Here is a 10290-nt window from a genome sequence, read left to right as displayed (position 1 = left end):
ATATTCATGACTTTGCGTGTCTTGATATCGAGATCTCTGAGTTCTTTTCGGGCCCATTTCAGAACACCGAAAATTTACTATTGTTATTATTATTATTACTATTACTATTATTATTATTATTATTATTATTATTATTATTATTATTATTATTATTATTATTATTACTATTATTATTATTATTATTATTATTACTATTATTATTATTATTATTATTATTATTATTATTATTATTATTATTATTATTATTATTATTATTATTATTATTATTATTATTATTATTATTATTATTATTATTATTATTATTATTATTATTATTATTATTATTATTTGTTCAGTCACGAGCTTGATTAATTTGAATCAAGCTTCGTGCATTTCCGCTCGGTTCGGGAGTTGTCGAGCTCGCTACTGACTGAAGGTCAGAATAGTGCCGGGTCACTCGCTATTTGGGCCCGGCACATACAATTTCTAACTCAGGATCGTGTCAAGACGTCCTGAGAACCCGCTACAAGCTGACAAATCACAAAATTCGTTTTATATTGGTCAGCCTATGAGAGAGTTTGCTATCAACTGCTACCTGTTGGCGCGCTTTTAAGCCAATAGGAAAATTCGTTATATGCAGCAAGGCTGCTACGTCGACACCAATCTCGTCGACGACTTAACGACGCTACCAATTTTCATTCTACAACGTATCTTCTGCTACTTGCAACCTCGTGCTTGAACCGATTCAGTAATTAATAACTTGTGATATTAAACCAAGCCGCTACGCTGAATTATCCTCATTATTTAGACAGTATATCAAGGCTGCTACTTATTGAGAATAAATAAATAGTTCTTTCGCTAATAATTAATTGTTAATCAATTATTGCTGACTTAACCGCTACTGACCACGTGTCAGTTTTTATACGTGACTAAAATTATTGAGTTGCATTCGCTATCGCGTATAAATTATCTAGTCGCATCCGCTATTAATCATAATTCTCATAATTTTTAAGTGTAAATAAGTGTAAATAAATCTATAATTTATTTTGTGATAAAATCTGAGTAATTTTTAATTGTTTAACTATTTTTGCCGAAACCAGATCCAATTAGTTTATTCGCTCATTTTACATTTTGGTCCTTCGAGCCGGATCTGGCGAAATTTAAACAATTAAAAAATTATTTAAAATTAAAAATCTGAAAAAATTGTGAGAAAAAGTGTAGTGTCAGTTTGTGTCGTGATAATCGCTAATGCCGTGGGCATTGCTGAGCACTGCTAGAGTGCTGCCCAGGGTGATCTATTTTACACACCGGTGTAAAAAGACTTTTTAGAAAAAAAGATCGAAAACTTAGCGTCGGGTTCACGTCATCGCGTCCGTTTTGTTTGCAACTTCGAATCAAGATGGCCGCCGAAGCTCAAATCGCTCTTCAAATGCAACGCATCGACACGATGCGCAATATGTCCAACCGCTTGACTGACGCTGTACTCGCTACCCAAGGTGCCGTCGCCATTGACGCAAAACTCGCTATCCTGACTGAATTGTGGAACCGTTTCAATACAACTCACGAGAGGCTATATGAAGATGTACCTGATATCATTGCCAACGAATATCATCCAGGTAATGCTTATGAAACTGCTAACGTTGCTTACGCCTCTCTTAGAGTGAGACTCAGCGCTGCTAGACCCGCTCCAGAACTGGTGCATGAACTTCCTGCCGCTAATCATGATCAGACCGCATACTTTGGTGGAGTGCACAAGTCTAACATGCCGCAAATTAAACTGCCCACCTTCCAGGGTTCCTACGACGAATGGGATTCGTTCAAAGACCTGTTCACCTCGCTGGTGATAAACGAAGATTCGCTGACCGGGTCTCAAAAAATGCATTACCTGAAGACGCAGGTAAAAGGTGAAGCTGCTGCTCTACTCGCTAACTTACAGGTTACAGATGACGCTTTCCAACCTGCTTGGAATTTGCTGAATACTCGCTACACAAATCCACGCAGATTACTCGATATGCACATCGATGATTTGCTGGATCGTCAACCTGTGACTTCACACTCCGCTGCTGATCTGGATGCGTCGCTACTCACTAACAAAAAATCGCTGGACGCTATCGCTGCATTGGGAATTCTAATTGGTGAGTTGGACCCCTTCTTAATTCACTTGACTGTTCGCTGTTTGCCTTCAGATTTGAGAGTGGAATGGATGGCTTCGCTTGGGTTATCCAATGAGTTTCCCACTTACCAACAGCTGCACGACATGCTCAAGGCCAAGGTTCGTGCGTGGGAAAATTCAGAAATTGGCGCGAAAATAACCTCTACCCAATCTAAGAGTGCTAGTGAAAGACCACCATCACCTAAGTCTTACGCTAAGTCAGCCGCTACAAACAAGCCAGTTAAGTTTGTAAACAGTCGATCCGCTACCTCATCAACGCCATCCACATCTACTAGTGCCGCTAGTTACGTCGCTTCCACTCCCAAAGACCATACGAGTGAACCGATGACGCTGCATTCGCTACACAACAACGCTTCTATTACTGTCCAAGCTCATGTGCTTGCTCTATTGACGGTAAACTTACCGTCATTTACGCTAACTAAGAAGAAGAAATGGCTGCATATAACTGGGCTACAACTCGCTGATCCAGACTTCTTGATATCACGACCTATTGACATCATTCTGGGTGCAGCACCAGCTGCACATATAATCAACGTTAAAATACGAAAGGGGAGTGACAATGACCCAATCGCTCAGTCAACATCGCTTGGCTGGATCATATATGGATCTGTGGACACCGCTACATCAAAATTGACCGCTTATGGTCATCATGTCGCTGTTGATGATCAACTACAAGACTTGTTAAGCAAGAAGAGCCACAGACAGAATTCGCTACACGCTGTACTGAAGAAGAAGAAGAGTGTGAACAACACTTTGTCAATACACACTACAGACAGTCTGATAGTCGATATGTCGTTCGCTTGCCGCTTAAATCTTCGCCAAGTCAACTGGGTGATTCGCTTAGAGCTGCACAATATGCTTTACTACGTCTTCGCAAACGATTGGAAGCTGATCCAGTCTACACGAAGTTGTACTTCGATTTCCTGAAGGAGTATGAAGACTTGGGACACATAGAACGTATGAAATTAAAGGATTTACCACCGAACAGCTACCTGTTGCCTCATCATGGGGTTCTGAAAGAGCAAAGCACTACCACCAAGCTCAGGGTGGTATTCAATGGGTCCTGGAAAACAACATCTGGTGTATCTGTCAACGAGATACTTCATGTGGGCCCAAAGATTCAAGTTGACATCAGTGATGTACTTATTCGCATCCGCTGCCATCGCTATCTATTCGCTACTGACGTAACAAAAATGTTTCGTCAGATTGCAGTTGACAAGGAAGATCATCATCTACAGTGCATACTCTGGTTTGAAGAAGATGACATCCCAATAGTATTTGCACTCGCTACTGTTACTTATGGAACAACATCGGCTCCATATCTCGCTGGAAGAGCACTTTTACAACTTGGGGATACTACAGTAAAAGTGCTCGGGCTAACCTGGAATTCAACACAGGATAAATTCCAGTTCGGCTATTCGCTTCCAGAAGCATCACCAACTACTAAACGCACAATTTTATCTGAAATTGCTCGCTTGTTTGACCCACTGGGGTTCCTGGCACCGATCTTCGTGAGAGCCAAGATGTTCATGCAGAAGCTCTGGCTGCAGAACTTTGACTGGGATGCTACGCCATCACCGTCGCTTCTTCAAGAATGGAATTTGTTTCGAGATGAACTACATCAGATCTCGAAGATTCAGATACCTCGCTGGAATCATGTAAAAAATGGTGTATCAATCGAATTACATGGATTCTCTGACGCTTCACAACTCGCTATGGCTGCTGTAGTTTATCTAAAAGTTACTGACGCTACTGGAATTTCCAATATTTCGCTAGTGTGTGCCAAAACACGAGTTGCACCACTGAAGCCTATAACTATACCAAGAATGGAGCTCAATGCCGCTGTCTTACTCGCTCAACTGGTACTCTACGTAAAGAAGGTTTTGAAACTTGAAAACGTTCCAGTTTTCATGTGGACAGATTCCGCTGTATCCTTAACGTGGATACGAAACAACCGAGCTAAATGGAAAGTCTACATTCGCAACAGAGTTACCAAGATTCAAGAATCGCTACCAAGTGTCAACTGGGATTTTGTTCCTGGAAAACTTAACCCAGCTGACTGCGCTTCAAGAGGTTTAACAGCAGCCAAATTAGAACAGCATTCGCTATGGTGGACGGGACCAAAGTGGCTCAGTCAATCAAAAGATAACTGGCCATCCTTTGATATCCCTACGCAGACGGTATCACATCTTGAAGAACGTCCAGGTTTGGTTTTTACGATCTTCAAGGCAGATTCACACCCGCTATACACGCTGCTAGAAAAATTCTCTAAGTTGTCACCTTTACTTCGCACTCTTGGAATCTGTCTTCGTGCCATCGCTAAATTTAAAAAAGTGCCACAGTCCTCACTGGACACACCACTCTCTACAGTTGACCTGGAACTCGCTAAGACTTTGCTGATCAAGTATACTCAAAGTCAGTACTATTCGCAAGAGCTGAAGCTATTGAAAGATGGAGATTCTCTACATCGAAATCATCATCTCGCTAAATTGATTCCCTACGTCGACTACAACGGAGTACTTAGAGCCGGCAGTCGCTTGAAGAATTCGCTGCTGGATAATGAACAGAAAAATCCAGCCATTATACCAAGGTCATCACGCTTAAGTACGCTGTTGATAGATCATTCGCATCAAAGAACATTCCATGGGGGAACTCAATTGACTCTCTCTGATCTACGGAGATCTGTCTGGATAGAAGGTGGTCGAGTTCCAGTCAGATCACACATTCTTCGCTGCGTCGTGTGCACGAGACATAGAGGTGTTCGTGCACAACAATTAATGGGAAAATTGCCATCCGCTCGTGTAAGACCATCTAAAGCATTCTTACACACTGGAGTAGACTACGCTGGGCCAGTAACACTGAAGACTTTCCAAGGTCGAGGTGCCAAAACCTATAAAGGATGGATCGCTGTGTTTGTATGTCTCGCTATATCCGCTATACATATTGAAATTGTCACCGATTACTCTATTGACGCTTTCGTCGCAGCATTTAGAAGATTCACTAGTCGAAGAGGCGCCTGCAGTATCCTATACTCGGACTGTGGTACAAATTTTGTAGGAGCAGACGCCACGCTAAAGAAAGAATTCGCAGCAGGATCGAGGCAGCTAAAGGAACTTCAGTATTTACTCGCTACAGATGGCATAGACTGGAAGTTCAACCCACCAAGCGCTCCTCACTTTGGTGGCAAGTGGGAAGCAGCCGTAAAGTCAATCAAGTTCCATCTCATACGAACTATTGGTGAATCGCTATTGACTTACGACCAACTCGCTACAGTCTTAACACAGATTGAGGCTGTGTTAAATTCAAGACCGATTGCTCCGCTATCTGAAGATCCTGCAGATTTAACCGCTCTAACTCCTGGACATTTTCTCATCGGTGAACCACTAATTGCCGTACCTGGGCCCTCGCTACTGGAAAATAATTCAGCTACATTGTCACGCTGGCAACAACTACAACAAATGTTCCAGAGATTTTGGAGTAGATGGTCATCAGAGTACCTGCAACGTCAGCAATCTATTTCGAAATGGCATAATCCGCAAAACAACATCAAAGTGGGTTCATTAGTCTTGTTGACTGATGAAAGATTCCCACCATCGAAATGGCCGCTTGCTCGAGTACTCGCATTACATCCAGACAGAGATGGCCTGACTCGAGTAGTCACGCTGAAGACCACTACCATGGAACTTGTACGACCAATCGCTAAGCTGTGTGTACTAACAGTTCACTCTCTAGAGGACAATCCAGTCGACACCGTCGCCAGCGCTGGGGAGAATGTTCAGTCACGAGCTTGATTAATTTGAATCAAGCTTCGTGCATTTCCGCTCGGTTCGAGAGTTGCCGAGCTCGCTACTGACAGAAGGTCAGAATAGTGCCGGGTCACTCGCTATTTGGGCCCGGCACATACAATTTCTAACTCAGGATCGTGTCAAAACGTCCTGAGAACCCGCTACAAGCTGACCAATCACAAAATTCGTTTTATATTGGTCAGCCTATGAGAGAGCTCGCTATCAACTGCTATCTGTTGGCGCGCTTTTAAGCCAATAGGAAAATTCGTTATATGCAGCAAGGCTGCCACGTCGACACCAAGCTCCTCGACGACTCAACGACGCTACCAATTTTCATTCTACAACGTGTCTTTTGCTACTTGCAACCTCGTGCTTGAACCGCTTCAGTAATTAACAACTTCTGATATTAAACTAAGCTGCTACGCTGAATTATCCTCAATATTTAGACAGTATATCAAGGCTATTATTTATTGAGAATAAATAAATTGTTCTTTCGCTAATAATTAATTGTTAATTAATTATTGCTGACTTAACCGCTACTGACCACGTGTCAGTTTTTATACGTGAATAAAATAACTCTGAGTTGCATTCGCTATCGCGTATTATTTTCTAGTCGCATTCGCTTTTGACTATAAGTTCTCATAATTTTTAAGTGTAAATAAATCTATAATTTATTTAGTGACAAAACCTGAGTAATTCTTAATTGTTTAAGTAACCTCGCCTAAACCAGATCCAATTAGTATATTCGCTCATTTTACAGCCTGTGGGATACGAAAAAGAGCCGGATAAAGTGTGGTTGGTCACCGAGGAACACGTCAGCTGGACGCATTTGATAATCAGACAGTTCCTAATAAGGAAAAGAGATATGGGGGATACAATAAACGAGGATTTGGAGTTGGAATTATTGTACTTAAAACAAAACGAAGAGGAGTATGAAGGAAAATGTATAGAAGAAGTGGAGAAAATGAAGAAAATTGTGTTAATACGTCAAGGGAAAAGGGAAGTGACACCTATCGACGTGTGGAAGGCATCAACGGAAAGTATGAGGTGATTTATAAGGCATAAGGATTTTGTTCGATATCTTCAACGAGGAAAGATCGGCCAACATGGGAATGAAATGTTGGAAAAAGTCGTGGTGGCAAGATGCAGGGAAAAGCTTATCAAACGGGCTATTGGGGTGTTAAATAATGCGACAAGAAACAGCAAAATACCATTAGAAAATTTGCCAAGGTATTTGTTAGACGGAATCATTAGTAACATGAGTAAAGAAGAGCTCATCAAAACGGCATACATGGATCGGTTCCGCGCGTTTTCATCCTGCGACAAAAAATCCCCGACAAAACATCCTAAAGAAAAAATATCCCCCGACAAAATTTCCCTTTTTTATTGGTAAATTGGTATTTTATACTAGTAAAATATTATACCTCTTCTACTCTCTGAATCAGTATGAATGATAGCGTAGCAGTTTTTGGAAGTAGCACAACGCCATGTGATGGTGTTTTTATTTACCTTCTTCTTTGAATAAAGGATATTATCATCAATTAACATATTAGCATTTTTTTGTGATTTTATAAATTTTAAAGGCATTATAAAAATAATAAATTATTAAATGTTTTTGCGTAATCACGATCGTTATAGTAATCAATATATATTGAACAAACAGCAAAAGTATAACCTTATGCAAACCAATAATACTAGATGGCCTAAAATGTTAAAATATAATAATAGCTGATTGATTCGACGCTAGATGTCAGAAGTCGGCTAAACCATTAGCGCCTTTAATTTGAAATTTGAATTGTACAAATAGACAGAAATAATTACCACAAGATAGAATATCAAAAAACAATGTTGTATATAAGATATTTTGTCGCGGGATGTATTGTACTGGAGGTATTTTGTTGGAGGATATTTTGTCACGGGATCTATTGTCCTAGAGATATTTTGTCGGGGATTTTTTGTCGCAGGATAAAAACGCGCGTCACCACACGGATCAATATCCATAAATGTGAAGGGAAAAGAAACGAAAAAATTTTTATAAAAGTGAATTAGCAAAAAAAACAACAATAATATATATACCCGGAAAAAAACTATATATAATAAGTTATAATCATATAAAATTATACATAATTTAATGTATGTTACGTCCGAATTATTTTTCATTTTTAATTCTTTCGGTCGCTTTCATATTATTATGTCATTTCATTATATTTTATTTTATTCTATTTTATCTTTATTTTAGTAGTTGAAAATTTGTCTAGACACGTAAATTATGTCCAAATATTTTACCAAATGTAAAAGATTTCTAATCCTTACCAAGGTCAGAGTGGCAGCTGACGCACTTCCTTATCGCTACTGCACTCTAAATAAGTTAAAGCAAATAGTACTACAGTAATGAGTTTTAATATGTTTCCAAATTGAAAAATACTTAAAAGTAAATTATGGTGTCTAGACAAAGGAATGTTTAAATAAATAAAAGCAAAAGACTTTTCTTTCTTTTTTTAACTTCCCGCTAAGAAAATCGACGATTTTCAAAAATTTCGGGAAGTTATTGTTTTCACCCCGATTTTCGAAAATCGAGTTTTCATCAGATGTCGACGTTTTGAGGTCCTAGGAAGCTATTCTGACTATTTTCAGAATGATGTCCGAGTGTGTGTGTGTGTGTGTGTGTGTGTGTGTGTGTGTGTGTGTGTGTGTGTGTGTGTGTGTGTGTGTGTGTGTGTAAACTCTTTGTAACTTTTGAACTAATGAATCGATTTGGATGGTTGAGGTGGCAATCGAAAGAGTTTGTTGGCTATCAACTTTCCTGAAAATTTCAGATTATTTGATCGAATAGACTCAAAAATATTTGCGAATTACGAAAAAAAAAATTTTTTTTTAGTTTTTTATTGATTTCTCAAAAACGACTTATACGATCGACTTCAAAATCTAATTAGCTCTAGTACTCAATAAAACGCGTCGATTGCCACCTCAAACATCGGAATCGGATAATTCGTTCGAGAGTTATCGCAGGAGAAAGAAATGGTAAAAAACGGTTTTTTCTAAATATTTTCGAAACGACTGACGCGATTTCAAATTTTAATCAGCTCTAGAATTCAACAAAACGCGCCGATTGCCACGTCAACTATCAAAATCGATTGATTAGTTCAAAAGATATCGGCGTTGAAAAGTTAAAAAAATAACATTTTATGTTATTTTTTCCGGATAAATCATAATATAACGTACTAAAATATGCCTGATATCATACCAACTCATCTTTTTATGGTTTCTTTTGATCATATAATGTCATCGAACTTGGTTTTTAGTTTAAATCATATTATCAACAAAAAAATCGCTCTTTGAGGTCGAAGACAGCGGGAAGTTTTGGGGCTGGCCCGCAGGGTCAACCGACGCTCAGATTTTTTTTTTTTTTTTACAATAGAATATAACAATTTTTTAAAATCGTCCGGAATAAAAATACCGATGTAAAGATATGATAGAATAAAACTTTATACCTAAAAAAAAAAAGAGAAAAAAAACAGAGGAAAGAAAGAAAAGAACCAAATGATCTTTACTACCAATATCCAAAAATAATTTTAGTTTAGTACATTATTTAAAAATAATAAAATAATAAAATATAATAGTTTAAATAAAATATTTAAACTAAAAATCAAATTAATATTCAACTTAAAACAATAAAATAATAAAATAATAGTTTAGATAAAAAATCTAAAACTTAAAATCAAACTACTATCCAACTTGAAACATTAAAATAGTAAAGGATGATAGTTAAATAAAAATATTTAAACTTAAAATAAAATTAATAACATAATAAAAAAGAACAGTTTGAATAAAATATTTGTAATCAAATAAAAACAAAACAAAAAGAATATTAAAATATGATCATTTAACTAAAATAAAATATTAAAATATTAGAATTCAAATAAATAAAATACTAGAATAAATAAAAAAGGATGAAAATTTCATTCAACTATAATTTAACGGAAATTTAGTCGAATTACTTCTATTATTATTATTATTATTATTATTATTATTATTATTATTATTATTATTATTATTATTATCATTATTATTATTATTATTATTATTATTATTATTATTATTAAATTTATTTTTGTTACATTTATTATTATTAAATAATAAGCGCGGGGTGAGTTGCAAAGGACGGAAGAGAGGGAGACGGGAAATCAACGTGGAAGGGATAGTGCGGCCCCGAAACGGTGGTTTTCCGTAAGGAAGTGGAAAACTCCGGGTGGAAGTGGAAGAACGTGGGAAGAGAATTTCCCCCTAATACAAAACCTAGAGTATCCACGCATTTTTTCGGCAGGCCTGACAAGCGGCCCTAAAAACAGTTAG

Source organism: Microplitis demolitor, chromosome 7 (genome assembly GCF_026212275.2).
Source record: "Microplitis demolitor isolate Queensland-Clemson2020A chromosome 7, iyMicDemo2.1a, whole genome shotgun sequence".
In the NCBI taxonomy this organism is placed as follows: domain Eukaryota; kingdom Metazoa; phylum Arthropoda; class Insecta; order Hymenoptera; family Braconidae; genus Microplitis; species Microplitis demolitor.
The sequence above is the reverse complement of the archived record's forward strand: the minus strand, read 5'-3'. Positions refer to the sequence as shown.